The following is an 18,552-nucleotide window of genomic DNA, read 5'->3' as shown; positions in this document are numbered from 1 at the left end:
CCCAAAGAATCACACTTAAAGGTCGTCAAGCGCATACTTAGATACCTTTGTGGTACTTCAAAGCTTTGGTTTTCTAAGGGAAGTGATTGTTCTTTGGCTGGATACTCTGATTCCAACTTTTCTTGTTGCAAATTGGATGGGAAAAGCACTAGTGGTACTTGTCATTTTTATTCAAATTCCTTAGTGAGTTGCCACAGCAAAAAGCAAGTTTTGGTTGCTTTGTCAATAGCCGAGGCAGAATACGTCGCAACCGGTAGTTGTTATGCCCAAATCTTGTGGCTCAAACAACAATTACTCGACTTCAATGTTCAACTTGAACGTATTCCCATTTTGTGTGACAATACAAGCGCCATTAATCTAACCAAAAATCATATATTACATTCACGCACTAAACATATTGAAATTCGGCATCACTTCCTTAGGGATCATGTTGAGAAAGGTGATGTCGTTTTCGAGCACGTTGATAGCAAAAATCAACTTGCCGATATTTTCACAAAACCACTTGTGGCAGATCCTTTGTTCCACATCCGTAGGGAACTTGGTGTTCTCGATATCTTGGATCACTTTTAAATTTATACATGATGCTTGCTCTATATTTATGCTTGTCTATTCTTTGATTAATCACATTGATAAGTGCGAGCCATGTGAGGGAATTCATCATTTATCGTCATTGGAGGTAATATTGTTCCTATCTATTTGAACTATCTTGATAATTTATATATGTATGTACTTCTTCTATATAATGCACGTTCTTGATGTTTATTTTATGGTTTGGTCTAAGCTTAATCCATTTCTATGTTTGAAATATGTGTAAACTTACTTAGGAATCATATTTAACATGCATTCGTCATTAGGACCATTGTTACATTTCATGTGTGCGAATCATTAACTTTGGGTCCCAACAGGTCGACCCATGATTCGACTCTTCGTTACTCAAGGTTCAATCATCTGTGTTTTAAACAAATATGCATCAATGTACTACCTGTTTGAGTCGACTATTTGTTGTGAATCCCAGAATTTTCGCCTTGGGAGTTTTATTCCACTCAATTACTTTTTCTCTAGGTTGTCTCATTTCAAATTCATTTCTCTCCATTTGTATAATTAATCTCCTAGTTCTTCTCTTCTCTCTCTTTACTTCCTCACACTAACCCTAAAAACCCATTACCTCAAATATCTTCAAAACAAAACTCAAATGGCTTCATCAAGAACTTCTAGAAGAAGAACCGTAAGGGGACCCTCTTCTCGTACTGGTACTGCACAACCTCGCTCAAATATGTCGGTAACTGCTCTCTCTTTAATCTCTGATAGTCTTACTGAATCTTTTGAAAAGAAGTTCAAAAGGAGAAAAATTGTTAAGCAGTATGTATACTTTCCATTAGTGGCTGAACGTATGCGCATTCCAGATGTTGTTGAGCGATTAAATGTTCAAAGAATTGACTTATTCTTAGAGTGTACTACTAAGTACAATGAAGATTTGGTAAAACTATTTTATACAAGTGTTGTTGGAAATTTCGAGTGTTATGAGTTTAAATATAATATCGGTAATAGGGTTCTTGAGGTTAATGATGATGTTTGGAAATCTCTATTTGAAATTTCTCCACTGTCGTCTCCTGATGATCTTAAGATAACCGATATTGTATTTGCTCCAAACTATGAGTTCAAGTCTGCCTTAAACTCAATGCTGAAGAGACCTTATTCTGACAATGTTTTCGCGAGTAACTTGTTCCCTACTAGTGTGACTACTGGACTTTTAAAGCATGTCGACAGGATCTTACATTGGGTTGTTTCGCATATTATCCGCCCTAAGATGAGAGGTTACTCTAGAGTTTATAAGGAAGAAGTACACTTGATTTATGTGTTGAAACATAATCTGAAGGTTAATTGGCCACACTACATTGCAAGCATGATTTTGGCCCTAAAGGAGTCAGGTCGAGGCATCTCTCTTTGCTATCCTTCATTTATTCAAAGTATTCTCAATCGGGCTGAAGTTTTTGTTGCACGAATTCAATACACCTTTGTGTCTACTAATCAAGAATTTTGTCAAAAATCACAAAGTTTAATGGGCTATATTTGGGATCCTATAGTGCATGTATACAACGTCTGAACTCAAGCATCAAGTTCTAGCATTCAACATTTGGAAGATGATGATGATGATGATGAAGTAGATGAAAATGAAGAAGAGAATGATGATAGTGATACTCACCCCATGGAGGATGATCAACAAGCTGATGACCATGGAGATTGGCTAGATGCTACACCTGGACAAAATCCATCTGATAACCAAGGCCAGGGAGAGTGGAAACACACCGGCTGAACCAGCCAACAATCTTCCTATATGCCTCCATCTCCTCCTCAATCTGATAATTTTGAAGTAATGGAACTGTTGAGAAATATGCAAATTCATCAGCAAACTTTTTCCACACTTCAAGAGGAGAGATTTACGGCTTTGTAGGGTCAGCTTCAGATTCAAAGTGACAACTTTGCCTCTTTTGCAAATCTTCAAGAGGAATGGTACTTAGCCTTAAGGGGTCAGATTCAAACCCAAAGTGACAATTTTAATTCATTTGCCTCCACAATTACACAACGTATTGATACTATGGGTTCCAATCATCGCTCTCTCACCAGATCTTTCAATACTCTTAATCGGAACTTCATTGAATTTATTGACCTCTATGAACAAGACAGATCTCCGCGTCACCCGTCTGTTTATGGAAGCAGAAATGACCAGTCACAGGAGAGAAGACCTTATAAGATTGATTCATTTAGCTTTTGTCCATGTAGTGCATTTCTTCTTCTTCATGTTTGCATGTTATTGTCTTGGAACTTATGTTGAACAAATTTGGCTATGTAGTGTACTAAATTTCTTTTTCTAGTTCTGTGTCTTATTTATGATTATATTTATTACATTAACTTTATTTTATGTGAATGGTTGTTGATGTTAAGTTGTTGCAAAGTGGTTGATTATGTGCTTATGATTATATTTTGATTCTGGTTGACCTTATCATTGTCTCTTTTTTATGTTGTCAAAGGAGAAGAAGCAATGGAAACACAACTTATGATTATGGTAGCAAATTTTTTTCAAAGTAATGCATAACATTAGGGGGAGGATGTCTATCAAACTATGTGATATATGAAAGATTGTGCCACTGTTTGCCATCATAAAAAAGGGGGAGTATGTGAGGGCAAAGGTTTTTAGTCCTTGTTTTAATGATGTCAAACCTTTTAGTAGCTCATACTGTGTACTTTGGACGGTGTTATCATATCATAGAGTGCATTCCTTCTTTAACATGATCAAAGCAACAATTTAATGTGTCTGTGTACATAGGAGCATCTCATATATGTCAATATTGCACTTGATCATTGTTGGTACCTTAGGTCCATAAGAGAATGGTTTGGATTGACCAAAATACATCTTAAAAACTCATTTTTGACCATTTAAAAATCTTTGAGTCGACTCATGCTTAGGAGCGGTCGACTCATTCATGCATGTCATTTTCTTTGTAACTCACGAATCTGATCAGGTTGAGTCATAGGTCGACTCATTTTTGGAAAAACAAGATGAGTTGACTCATCTCCCTATTGAGGTTGACTCGTAACCTATTTTATTTGAATTGTGTTGCTGCGGGTCTGAACAGGTTGAGTCCCCAGTGTGAACAGGTCGAGTGGTAGCTCATTTCACTCATTTTTCTGTTGTGTATCTTTGCTAAAAGTTCTGCTGTGTTTTTCACTTGGTCCATACATCATATATATGATCTTGAGTCTCATTTTCACGACTAACAAGAAAAGTGAAAGATATACACTAAAGTTCTTCTTCATCTTCATTCTTCATTGCATGTTTCAACAACTACACATAACAATTTTTGTTGATCATGGTGCATTGTTATGGTGATAACATCAAAATAGGATTGTGTATCTTGGTTTGGGTAGAGGTTTTTAGTGGGTTTTTCTTGAATAAAATCATAGGGTTTTCTCCTCCAAGATTTGGGGGGTTTTGCACAAATCTTTGCTTCATAGATTCAGCCAAGTGAAAGGTTTGAAGAACGGTGGTTTCATTCAAACGAGTAACGGTAACTGGAGGATTGTGAAGAAAGTTTTGGGTTCAAGCGTGTCACGATCAAAATCAGTCGAGCTAGAGTTTTGGAGAACTTGGAGTTCTTGCAATAAGGTAGCTACAATCGGAGGTTTATTCGAAACGTTTGAAGCACTTGGTTCAACTCAAACCAAGGGGAGAGTGTAGCGGGAAATTCATGATCATCAAGCTATTGACAAGCTAGAGATCAATTAACAAGAGTCGCCACCGCGCTTTTATTGTTTCCAAGGGAAAAGGGAAAAAGTATGAACAAAACCCAAATAATAAGAAGTTTTCAAATAAAAACTAATAAAAATCAGAGATCAGAGGTAAGGGGGTTGGTTACACAGAGGGAAGGTGTTAGCACCCAAAGTGTCCTAGGTACTCCTAGGGAGCCCTTTTTGTGTGCATATGTATTTTGTACAAAGTGATGTTTATAAACAAATAGAATGGGGGGAATGAGAAAAGAATTCATTAATTATATTTTTGTGTTTGACAAGACCTTTGGACTTGTGCCTACGTACCAACATAAAAATGAGGGATCAAAACCTCGTAGTTTGTGATACAAATTTCAAAATGGATGCGTTGCTTTTAACAAAAATTTAGTTTGAAAGGCACAAAGGCCTAAAATGATTTGGATGAGTTAGTTCTTTTTGGATTTTTTGAAAGTTTAAGTCAAGTATAGTTAAGTTTATTTACAAGTTTGATTTAAGAAAATAAATTTGAAAATGCAATGGCATAAGGCCAAAGTTTCTATCTTTTTGCAAAAGTGGTCTAAGTTTAGCACAAAAATAGTTCACACAAAGAAGATTTTGAAAATGGAGGGAGAGATTTTGAAATTAAAGAAATAGGGAGAAGATGGAGAGACTACCCTATGCACAAATTTAAAAGTTTAGAGTTGAAAAGATCTGACCAAATGGGTAGCAATCCAATAGACAAGAATGTCAATAGAAACCCAGAATTCCCTTGGACTTTTAGAATTAAGCAACACACAAATGCACAATTATATTATCTTGAAGAGAAAGGCATCAAATAAAGATGGCCTCATCCAAGCTTATCCCTTCCATGATCTTCTTTAAAATAGCTCATGTAACAGATGAATTCCACAAGTCACAGGTTCAAAATAACAACTTCACAATGATCATGTTGCAGATAAATCTTAGAGAGATCTTCAAAGATGTATCAGATGAATTTCAAATTGCAAGCACTTGGTTCTTTAACAAGTTGGCATTGGTCAAGTCCTTTAGATTAGGGAGGTTGCCTAGATTCTAAGTCCATTTGTTCAAGAACAAGCCAACAGTCCACTCAAAAGTTTTTTAGGGTTTTTGTTATTATTATGTACATTAATGATCAAAGACCACACAAACAAACAAAGTAACACAAACAAAATATATCACACAATATGGTCCAAATGGATAAAGTGAAAATTCCATTAACATAAACAATTAGAATATTATGTATAATGGCAAATGAAATAAAGTGCAAAAAGTAAATTTCTTTAAAGTAAAAGCTTGAAATTAAAAGTTAGTAGTTAGTAGGTTAGAAGTTAGTTTTATTTTGCTTTTGCTTTTGCTTTTCAAGACATTCTTTGGAGAACACTCAACCCACTTATCACAAGCATGGATCCTTGAACCAAAATATCTTCCAAAGGAAGGAAAGAAGGCCATGTTTCCACACAATACCATGAAAGAGGGGAGACTTACAATCTCACTAACTAGAATGCTTATGCCTTTTATGTCACAAATTTAGTGCTATGTTGAGCAATCGTAATTGGAATTATGTAGAAGTCACAACTATTTGAGGTCGGGTAATAGAATTTTTGGTGTTAATGCATGTTAGAGACATAGTATATGGACTATGCTCATGAAATGTACCACACACAAAAAAGAATATGCAAAAGATATGGCCTAATCTCATCCATACTCATATTAATTTTTCAATCAACTAGCATTAGGACTTTGAGATGTCATAGGCCAAATGGAATGAATGAATTAAAAAGAGGAATGAGATGAAGTGGGAAGGGGATGAATGAGATCACAAATTGGTCAAAGGGGGACTTTTACCAAATTAATATCATTCATTTATTTTGGGAGATGGAATGTACATTCCATCAATCCCCTAAATCCAATGATATTAACTTGACAAAGTCAAATCAACCTTGACCAAGGCCCAACAATAATAAGCAAACTCAATCAAGTCAATACAAATGGTCAACAAAATTTAATTGGCATTTATTCAATTAAAAATAATAAAATAATGTATTTAAATCAAATATATTTTGTCCAATTCCTAAAATCTCATCAAAACACCAAAGAAATGGCCATGAGATTTATCATAGGTCAAACAAGGTCAAAGGACCTTGGAGAAAAAATTTCATAATTTTTGGACATTTAAAAATATTTTTAAATAATTAAAAACAAATGCAAAATCAATTAATTCATGAAAAATATTAATAATGATCCAAAAAATAATTTTAATTCATAATATGAAAGAGAAAAATATTTGAATTTTTTTGGTGAAAGTGTCATATTTTTTGGATCAATATTGAATTTAATATGAATTATTGAAGAAAATGAAATTAAAATAAAAATTCAGAAAATCTAAATTACGTGGACCATCAGATCTCCCTCATTAATTGAGGTGGCAGATCAGATGGTCCCTAGCACGTTATCCACCATGGACCTTAGTCAGCGTGTGGCAAATGTGGTACTCAACACCACCGCTCAGGATTAGAACAAAACACATGGATCCTGTGGTTCAGATGCTAGCCAACTCATCGCCGAAGCCAGAGCTCCGGTCATCTTCTCCGGTGGACTTCACCGGACTGGTCCACCATGAATCATCACCATAATGAAAAACAACGACATGATCTTGAAGAAAAAATGGCACTGAGCTCGAATCTGACCTCCATTCACTCCAATTCCAAGTATATTGAGAGATATATGAAATTGAAATTTGAGGTACATGTACTGAGTTGCTTCGATTTGACCTCAAAGCAACTCAATCTTCTTGCTTACATTGGTAGGACTTCAGACAACCAAAGAATCAATAGAATTGAGCAAGAATTTGAGAGAATCGAAGAGTTAAAAATTTCTGAAAAATACCTTTAATGGAGGTCTGGATTCAACTGGTCTTGATCTTGCTTGTGCTTGGACTCACTCCACTTGCTTGCAGGAAGGGAATTGAATGGTTTAAAAGCTATGGATTCCTAGAGAATTGAATTCCAAAATAGTGGAGATTCAAGCTCAAATTTAAGAGAATTTTTCAGGCTTATCCTTTGAGAATTGAGGGTTTGAAATGGGGGATCAAAGCTGGCGCGATTGTGTATGTATTTATTAGCAATTGAAGCTCTATTTATAGCTGGAATGGTTGATAATTGCACACTCTCATTCACTTTCCAATTTTGGCAAATGGTGATGCAATGGTGCATGGGCTCACATAGGCCCATGAAATGATTTCTAGAGCTCCATAATTGAATATCAGATGCTCTAAAGTAAGCTTGGATTGCAAGGCAAATGCACATTGATGCTTGAACTTTGATTCATGCCAAGTGATGTCACTCTATTTAAGCCATGTGCAGCCTATGCATTTCTTGTCCAAAATGAATGAATTTGATCTCTTTGGAAAGGTGAGATAAATAGGAACAACTTTCATGTTTAACACTTTTTCATTTGGGGCTTGGAACTTGGAGAAATTTGAGGTGGAAGTTTGGAATTTTTTGTCATATCAAAAGTTTTCTAAGTGTCAAGCCATATGTCTTAATATTCCACCTTGCTTAACTTTTTCTATGAGCTTCAAATGAGAAAAGTGTCTTCATCAAAGTTATATCTCTCTCAAATACATTCAAAAGTGTCACAAATTTCATGTCATTTGGATTTGAAATGATAGAGTTATGCATTTTTGAAGTTTGGAAAAATCACTTGATCAATGGTATAGGTCAAAAGTGACCTATAATGTAGCCTCATATCACATGCTCAAAAATTTGAATTAGCTCCCACTATAAAAATCAAAGTTGAAGTATACACACTGAATTTGATTTTTCAACTTGGAAATATTTCATCTCATAAAAATTGAGCAAGTTATAGCCTTGGGAAGTTGACTTTCAAATTAGGGTTTAGACAAAATGACCTATAATGTTTCATCATAGAAAATGATTTTCCAAGCAAAACTAGATCTAGGTTTCTACATTAAAGTTGTTTGGAATGTCATTTAGAGTAAGTTTTCTCTTGGAATCATTTTCATATGGTGAAAATTGTAGGCGATAGGGTCTAGGGAGACCCAGTTTTGATCAGGTGAATTCATCTGGCCAACCACCATCAACCAACTTGCTAATTTCCAATTCTCTTGACTTTCTTGGCTCATGGTAGATCATATATGCATAAGATGATGAATTTTGAAGTGTCCCTTGAGAAATTTGATCAATTGGTGAGATAGTTTATTGGAGAATTTACTCAAGATACCCAATCAAACTAGGGTTTCCAAGGCAAATCACCTTCAAACTCTTGAAGAAAAATTGATCAATATATCATGTAGAAATCATTGGGACTCATATATGATGCTCATAACTATTCTTGAATCAATTCTTGGTTGTTCTCTTTGTTCATGAGGGTCTTAAGCCCTATATGTGAACTTGATGAATCAATGAGATCATGCCCTACCTACAAAAGAGTTAGGAAAATGCAAAGACATGTTTTTGGTATTTTAGTTAGTAAAATGATAATATACAAGTATGATATAATCACAAAGTTCTTGGTGATCTCTCCCAAAACAAACCCAATGAAATGGGGGTAAGGAGGATGCCAAGTCATGATCCCAATGCTAATGCTTATGATGGATTTGCATGAGGGATCTTAGGGTCAAAATTGGGGTCTTACAGAGAGAAGTGAATAGGATCTACAACAACACTTAGGTTTTCTTGGTGGTGATTATTTCTCTCTTGTATAAACCTTGCAATTTATAATAAATATCTCAATTGTAGTTTTAAAATTGGGGGCAGACGTACCCGAAGCGAGGACGAAAGGGGAACTGCCTAAAAAATGTGGTGTTGTTCTCTCTTTCTCTAACTCTTCAATTTCTACATAAATTGAATCTTGTGTGAAACTAATTGGTAACTTCATCTTGCTTAATTATTGTGAATTAAAGTTGTTTGATAAATTGTTGAAATCACTTTGGTTGTAACTAAGGAAAATTTTGCACAATCAATTCTAGTGAAATTAAGACTTGGTGTAGTGTGCACACCAAGTGTTTGCTAAAATTAACTTCACACAAGTTTATCAATATTTAGCTTGTTTTCTCATTGTTTTAATTCATCATTGGTGGTATCTATATCAAGGATTTGTGTACTTGATCGACTGATTAAGATTGTTGTTGATTAGCTTTATCTTAGTCATTCCATTAGGTGTCACGCATATCCGATCTTTCCAGTAATGGATCATTTAGATGATCATAGTCTAGGGAGCTTTCGCAACCTTTAAAAACAATTTTAAAAAGCGCCAAAAATTTTAAATACTGATCTATTCAACCCCCCATTCTAGATCGGTACTATCGTCCAACATCACCCATTTATCTTTGGGTGCGCTTGCAGATCGCCTGAAAGTTTTCTGTCGAGGTTGCTGAAACTGCCTCATGTACTCTTCATTCCGATGAGGTTTTCCCCATTATTTGGAACGAACCTAGATGTTCGACCTCCACCCCATCCATGTCCTGGGTTAACCCTCCGAGAGCTTTCCAGTTCGTTTGCCACTTCTTCGTCAAACACGACACTACAACATGGGCATAACATAGTCATAGAGTCGTTGAGCTTGCAGCGCTTAAGGAAATTAATTAATCCCTCTTCATACTAGGGATAAACCTCTTGGAAGTCGGAATCAGCAATAACGGAGAGTTGTTCTCCCTTGTCGACATCCATGTTGGAGCCATCAGCGGCTTCCATAATCAAGGTTTTTATAGGTTCTGCATAGTGTTCCTTCTCCATCTGCATGGGGTCTAAGTCCACTTTCGTTGATGATTTAGGTTTCTCACCAAATTGTAATCTTCCATCATTCAGAGCCTTTTGGACCAAATCCCTTAAAAGCACACATTGATAAGTTTTGGTACTTACAAAACCTCTCTTCTTCCTTTGTTCTAAAGGAGGAAATTTCAAACTAGGACGTAGTATAATATGACCATCTTTGACCAGTAAATCAAATATTTCATCGCACTTTGTAATGTCAAAAGTGTAAGTTCTAGTGGAGAACTTTTCATTTTTATTGGTCTCGACGGGATTTTTTTTCAATTCGATCGTTTTAATCATTTACAAACATAAGAGGGCATTGGCTTTAATTCAGCCATGTTGACCTTGTAACACCCCGATAAAATAAGATAATTATTTAATTTAAGTTAATAATATATTTATTAATTTAATTAAATAATTGGAATTATTATTATTGGATTATTATTATTATTGGAATAAAAGTTGGAATTAGAAAAGGTCCCATTTGGTAAAAGGGTTATTTTCACGTGAAAAGGAAAAAGGGACAGAAAAGTGGAAAAAGGGCAAAGAGAACCAGAGAACAAGGGTTGAAGAGAGGAAGAGCTTGAAGCTTAAAGATTCGCCAGATTAACTCAGGTAAGGGGGGTTTATCGTCGATTAATGGGTATTATGGGATAACATGTAATGGGTAGTGATAGACTATTGATTTGTCCCTGATTTGAATGATGCATGATGAAAATTGTGAAATGTTGGATGAACGAAAAATTGGATTATGATTGAAAGGAACTCGTAGGAATTAGATGTAAAAATGTTAGAATTGGTGAAATTGAATAGGGTATGATTCGTGTTAGATGATATGAACGATTACTGTAAAAAATTGGATTGTAGGAGGTTGGAATTGGGAGATCTCATAGCAGAGAAAACCATAGTAGATCTGGAAATCTGGTTTCTGGTCATACGCGTATGGCACTAGGCAATACGCGTATGAGATGGTCTGGTACGCGTATGGCACTAGGCAATACGCGTATGGATGAGGAAGATGATGTTTTGAACGTGGTTTGGTCTCTGTTGGTACGCGTATGAGGAAGTGGTACGCGTAGCATACGCGTATGAGACAGGTGATACGCGTATGGGATTGGCTGAGGAATGGGCCATACGCGTATGGCACTAGGCAGTACGCGTATGGGCAGGATTGTGATTTTTCTGTGCTGTTGTTGTGCAGTTTTTGGTTGTTCAGCTGAGTAATGTAATTTAGCTGATGTATGATAGAGTAGGGATCATTTCCCGTGGTTTTGAGTAGTATAGGTATTAGTAGAGTGTGCTAATGCTGTGATTGATTATGTGGTATGACATGATATGATTATGTGGTGAATATGTTGATGATGTATGATGATATGCAAAATGTTGCGAATGTATCTATCATGTATGAAATTATGAATGGAATGTTTATGGCTTAGAGTGTGAGCATATGTCCATTGTGGATGATTGTGGATGTTGCATGACTAAGTGATTTAGCTTGCATATTGTGGCCTTTATGGTGGTAGCTAATTCCCATGGTGAGGAATTAGTGAGTTAGTATTGTGGATTGTTGTTGATGTTTGCATGCTAGGTGATTAGCGTGCATATCATAGCCCTTGGGGTGGTAGCTAATTCCCATGGTGAGGAATTAGTGAGTGAGTCACTAAGTCTCAAATGAGTGGGACTAGTGAGCTTGGTAGCCGTACCTGGATTTGGTCGGTGAGGTTGAACTATATGTTCACGAATAGTCGGTACCACATGCATGGAGTCTCATTGCATAATGTATGTATGACGTATAATATGAATGGATGTATTCCAATATTATACGTGTGTTTGTGTTGGTATTGGGTATGAGTATGAACTGTGTTGATATTGAGTATGCCATTTGTGTTGATGTGCCGTTACCGAATGTGTGATATGATTAGGGTGATTAATTGTGTTATTACTTAGCATTACATGATATTTTATAATGCTTATTATATTGATTGAGGAACTCACCCTTACAACTATGTTTCAGGTAACGAGCAGTGATTGAGTAGAAGCTAGTCCTTGGAGTCTAGTGTAGTTCCTTAGTGGGTCATGCTCTGGTAGATGTAACATCGGGATGGGATGTTTTACTATGTTTTCATTTGGTTGTTGAATAACTTTACATGTAATGTATTACATGGTTTGAATGTTGTTAGTTTGTATCCGCTGCGTATTATGCAAATGTTTTCTTTTGATTAAATAAATGAGCATGACAGGATATTTTGGAAAATGGTGTGAAATGATTGTGTGACACCCTTAATTGCATAATTACTCTGATTGATATATTGCTATTTTAATTAAATATTTCGGGGTATTTTAGAAGGGTGTTACATTAGTGGTATCAGAGCATAGTCGGTCGAGTCGGGTCGTAATTACTCTGTTCCCCTGTACGGGATAGGTGTTGTGTAACCCTATCAGTACTTATTGTTTAGCTTGTTGGGTTTTCAGAATAGAGATGGCTGGAAGAGGTAGAGATGATGCTGCGATTGCTGAGGCTCTGGGTATGCTAGCTGGAGTACTTGGAGGGAATCCGAATGTTGTGGGAATGGGAGCTGCTCGTCAACTGAGTGAGTTCCAGAAGAACAATCCTCCAATGTTCAAGGGAGCATACGATCCAGATAGTGCTCAGAAGTGGTTGAAGGAAATCGAGAGGATCTTCCGAGTGACTGAGTGTGCCGATAACCAGAAGGTCAGGTTCGGTACGCATATGCTGTCAGAGGAAGCAGATGATTGGTGGGTTGCTACCCGCACTGAGTTGGAATCTGCTGGGAGTGCTGAGATCACTTGGGCTGTGTTCAGAGAGAGATTTCTGAGGAAGTACTTTCCAGAGGATGTCAGAGGAAAGAAAGAGATAGAGTTCTTAGAATTGAAGCAGGGCAACCGGTCTGTTACTGAGTATGCTGCTAAGTTCACAGAGCTGTCGAAGTATTACACTCCCTATAACGAGGCTAATGGGGAATTTTCAAAGTGTGTGAAGTTTGAGAACGGGTTACGTCCCGAGATCAAGCAGGCTATTGGGTATCAGCGGATTAGGGTGTTTTCTGATTTGGTTGACTGTTGCAGGATTTTTGAACAGGATACCAAAGCCAGAGCGGAGAGCTATCAGCAGAGGGTTGATAGGAAAGGCAAGAATCAGAATGATCGTGGGAAACCGTATGCAGTCGGCAAAGGTTTCCAGAGGCAGAGTGGGATGAAGAGGCCTAGTGGGGGAGACTCCAGTGCCCCTGCTAAGTGTTTCAGATGTGGTCAGGCTGGACATCGTATCCATGAGTGTACCAGTAATGAGAAGAAGTGTTTTAAGTGTGGAAAAGGTGGTCACTTGGCTGCAGAGTGCCGGTTGAAGACTGTGACTTGTTTCAACTGTGGAGAAGTGGGTCATATCAGTCCACAGTGTCCTAAGCCGAAGAAAGAGAACCAGTCGGGAGGCAAGGTCTTTGCTTTATCGGGTTCTGAGACTTCTGCAGATGATCGGTTGATCCGAGGTACGTGTTATATTAATGGCTTTCCTCTTGTAGCTATTATTGACACAGGCGCGACTCATTCCTTTATATCTTTGGATTGTGCTGTGAAACTTAAATTAGAGATATCTGAGATGCATGGAAGTATGGTGATTGATACTCCTGCGAAGGGTTCAGTGACTACTACTTCAGTTTGTTTGAATTGTCCTTTGAGTATTTTTGGTAGAGACTTTGGGATGGACCTAGTGTGTCTTCCACTAGTGCAGATTGATGTTATTCTGGGTATGAACTGGTTGGTGTTTAACCGAGTCTATATCAACTGTTTTGATAAGACTGTGATTTTTCCTGAGATTGAGGAAGGAAAGAGTTTATTTCTATCAGCGAGGCAGGTGAATGAGGCGGTAGCAGATGGGGCAGAGTTGTTTATGCTATTAGCGACTTTGGAGGCTAAAGATAAACTGGTGATTTGCGATCTAGCCATGGTGTGTGATTTTCCTGATGTGTTTCCGGAAGAAGTGAATGAATTGCCGCCAGAGCGTGAAGTTGAGTTCTCGATTGATTTGGTACCGGGTACTAGGCCGATGTCGATGGCTCCGTACCATATGTCTGCTGTTGAGTTAGCTGAATTGAAGAGTCAGCTGGAAGATCTGTTGGATAAGAAATTTATTCGTCCGAGTGTGTCACCGTGGGGTGCACCAGTGTTATTGGTTAAGAAGAAAGAAGGTACTATGAGGTTGTGTGTGGACTACAGGCAACTGAATAAAGTGACGATCAAGAATCGGTATCCTTTGCCGAGGATTGATGATTTGATGGATCAGTTGGTTGGTGCGAGTGTGTTCAATTTTGGTGGCCGGGAATGAAAAGAGAAATTGCAAGTTTTGTTTATTCTTGTTTGACTTGTCAGAAGTCAAAGATTGAGCATCAGAAGCCGTCTGGACTAATGCAACCGTTGGCTATTCCAGAGTGGAAGTGGGATAGTATCAGTATGGATTTTGTTTCGGGTTTACCGAGGACAAATAAGAATTTTGAAGCTATTTGGGTGATTGTGGACAGATTGACGAAATCGGCTCATTTCATTCCGATCAGAATGGATTATCCGTTAGAGAGATTAGCTGAGTTGTACATTGAGAAGATTGTAAGTTTGCATGGTATTCCGTCGAGTATTGTTTCGGACAGAGATCCTAGATTTACATCGAAGTTTTGGGAAGGTTTGCAGAAGGCTTTGGGAACTAAGCTGAGATTGAGCTTTGCATATCATCCGCAGACTGATGGTCAGACTGAGAGGACGATTCAGTCACTAGAGGATCTTTTGAGGGCGTGTGTTTTGGAAAAAGGAGGTGCTTGGGATGGTTATTTACCTTTGATTGAGTTTACCTACAACAATAGTTTTCATTCGAGCATTGGTATGGCACCGTTTGAAGCTTTGTATGGTAGGAGATGTCGGACACCTTTATGTTGGTATGAGTCCGGTGAGAGTGTTGTGGTTGGACCGGAGATTGTTCAACAAACTACGGAAAAGATTAAGATGATTTAGGAGAAGATGAGGATCGCTCAGAGTCGTCAGAAGAGTTATCACGACAAGAGAAGGAAGTCACTTGAGTTTCAAGAGGGAGATCATGTGTTTCTTCGTGTTACTCCGATAACTGGGGTTGGTCGAGCTTTGAAGTCAAAGAAGTTGACACCTCGATTTATTGGTCCTTATCAGATTTTGGAGAGGATAAGAGAGGTAGCCTATCGTATCGCTTTACCGCCGTCACTTGCGAATTTGCATGAGGTTTTTCATGTGTCTCAGTTGAGGAGGTACATTCCTGATCCGTCGCATGTGGTCCAAGTAGATGATGTACAAGTGAGAGATAACCTGACTGTTGAAACATCACCTATGAGGATAGAGGATCGAGAGTTGAAGCAGTTGCGGGGTAAAGAGATTGCCTTGGTGAAGGTAGCTTGGGGAGGACCAGCAGGTGACAATGTGACTTGGGAACTTGAGAGTCAGATGAAGGAGTCTTATCCAGAGTTATTCGCTTGAGGTATGTTTTCGAGGACGAAAACTCTTTTAGTGGGGGAGAGTTGTAACACCCCGATAAAATAAGATAATTATTTAATTTAAGTTAATAATATATTTATTAATTTAATTAAATAATTGGAATTATTATTATTGGATTATTATTATTATTGGAATAAAAGTTGGAATTAGAAAAGGTCCCATTTGGTAAAAGGGTTATTTTCACGTGAAAAGGAAAAAGGGACAGAAAAGTGGAAAAAGGGCAAAGAGAACCAGAGAACAAGGGTTGAAGAGAGGAAGAGCTTGAAGCTTAAAGATTCGCCGGATTAACTCAGGTAAGGGGGGTTTATCGTCGATTAATGGGTATTATGGGATAACATGTAATGGGTAGTGATAGACTATTGATTTGTCCCTGATTTGAATGATGCATGATGAAAATTGTGAAATGTTGGATGAACGAAAAATTGGATTATGATTGAAAGGAACTCGTAGGAATTAGATGTAAAAATGTTAGAATTGGTGAAATTGAATAGGGTATGATTCGTGTTAGATGATATGAACGATTACTGTAAAAAATTGGATTGTAGGAGGTTGGAATTGGGAGATCTCATAGCAGAGAAAACCATAGCAGATCTGGAAATCTGGTTTCTGGTCATACGCGTATGGCACTAGGCAATACGCGTATGAGATGGTCTGGTACGCGTATGGCACTAGGCAATACGCGTATGGATGAGGAAGATGATGTTTTGAACGTGGTTTGGTCTCTGTTGGTACGTGTATGAGGAAGTGGTACGCGTAGCATACGCGTATGAGACAGGTGATACGCGTATGGGATTGGCTGAGGAATGGGCCATACGCGTATGGCACTAGGCAGTACGCGTATGGGCAGGATTGTGATTTTTCTGTGCTGTTGTTGTGCAGTTTTTGGTTGTTCAGCTGAGTAATGTAATTTAGCTGATGTATGATAGAGTAGGGATCATTTCCGTGGTTTTGAGTAGTATAGGTATTAGTAGAGTGTGCTAATGCTGTGATTGATTATGTGGTATGACATGATATGATTATGTGGTGAATATGTTGATGATGTATGATGATATGCAAAATGTTGCGAATGTATCTATCATGTATGAAATTATGAATGGAATGTTTATGGCTTAGAGTGTGAGCATATGTCCATTGTGGATGATTGTGGATGTTGCATGACTAAGTGATTTAGCTTGCATATTGTGGCCTTTATGGTGGTAGCTAATTCCCATGGTGAGGAATTAGTGAGTTAGTATTGTGGATTGTTGTTGATGTTTGCATGCTAGGTGATTAGCGTGCATATCATAGCCCTTGGGGTGGTAGCTAATTCCCATGGTGAGGAATTAGTGAGTGAGTCACTAAGTCTCAAATGAGTGGGACTAGTGAGCTTGGTAGCCGTACCTGGATTTGGTCGGTGAGGTTGAACTATATGTTCACGAATAGTCGGTACCGCATGCATGGAGTCTCATTGCATAATGTATGTATGACGTATAATATGAATGGATGTATTCCAATATTATACGTGTGTTTGTGTTGGTATTGGGTATGAGTATGAACTGTGTTGATATTGAGTATGCCATTTGTGTTGATGTGCCGTTACCGAATGTGTGATATGATTAGGGTGATTAATTGTGTTATTACTTAGCATTACATGATATTTTATAATGCTTATTATATTGATTGAGGAACTCACCCTTACAACTATGTTTCAGGTAACGAGCAGTGATTGAGTAGAAGCTAGTCCTTGGAGTCTAGTGTAGTTCCTTAGTGGGTCATGCTCTGGTAGATGTAACATCGGGATGGGATGTTTTACTATGTTTTCATTTGGTTGTTGAATAACTTTACATGTAATGTATTACATGGTTTGAATGTTGTTAGTTTGTATCCGTTGCGTATTATGCAAATGTTTTCTTTTGATTAAATAAATGAGCATGACAGGATATTTTGGAAAATGGTGTGAAATGATTGTGTGACACCCTTAATTGCATAATTACTCTGATTGATATATTGCTATTTTAATTAAATATTTCGGGGTATTTTAGAAGGGTGTTACAGACCTCGCCTTCCTCAAAACAATCATCACCCACATAGGAGACATAGTCGTCTGCATCTATGTAAGAAACTTTCTTCTTTTTTTATGATATTTATTTGTTCTGGCTTTCTCAGCTTTTAGGTGTTCGACCTGACGGACCCTATCTATGAGTTGTGCCAGATCCCTAAGGTATTGAGTATCTAACTTCTTTCTAATTGAATAGTCCAAGCCACAAACAGCCATTTTGACCAACTCATGCTCAGGCACCTGGGTGAAGAACCTTGCCTTTAGAAGTTTGAACCTATTCAAATAGTCATCTATCGACTTAGGGACTTTTCTCCTCACACTCGCCAACTCTTTCAAACTGATTTTCGATTGTCCCATATAAAACTTCTCATGAAATAGCCTTTCTAATTGGCTCCAAGATTGAACAAAGTGGGGAGGGAGGGTGGTGAACCAAGTGAAGGCATTCTTTGTTAGAGAATTTGGGAAGTACTTCATTTTAAAATTCTCATTGTTCGCTATGTCGTTGGCCTCAGTTTGATACCGGGCAACATGTTCTGTTGTCAACTCATTAGTGTCTCCAACGAAATTAGTAAACTTTTGGGACTTTTCATCCCTTGGGTAACTCCGACTGTCGAACATATTCTAACAAAGGAGATATAAATTTTGGTCGGTGGAGTCCCACATTAAGGCCATTCTGGGCCAAAATTTGTTCGACCACATTTGTTATGTTATTTTGTCCTATAAAATTATTCTGTTGGACATACCTAAGCACTTGGTCAACATTTTGATTCCTCTAAACCATCAGAGACCTAGGGTTATTTTGTTCTATTTGTTACACCTCTTCCCTATTCAAGGGAGGTTCTTGTTGTAACCCTTGGTTTTGGCCTACAGTGGCCTGTGATATGTCATTCTCAGGAATTTTAACCACTCTAGCATTCGGTATTTGTG

The sequence above is a fragment of the Lathyrus oleraceus genome, chromosome 7, assembly GCF_024323335.1.
Source record: "Lathyrus oleraceus cultivar Zhongwan6 chromosome 7, CAAS_Psat_ZW6_1.0, whole genome shotgun sequence".
Classification (NCBI taxonomy): domain Eukaryota; kingdom Viridiplantae; phylum Streptophyta; class Magnoliopsida; order Fabales; family Fabaceae; genus Lathyrus; species Lathyrus oleraceus.
Note: the sequence above shows the minus strand (reverse complement) of the source record.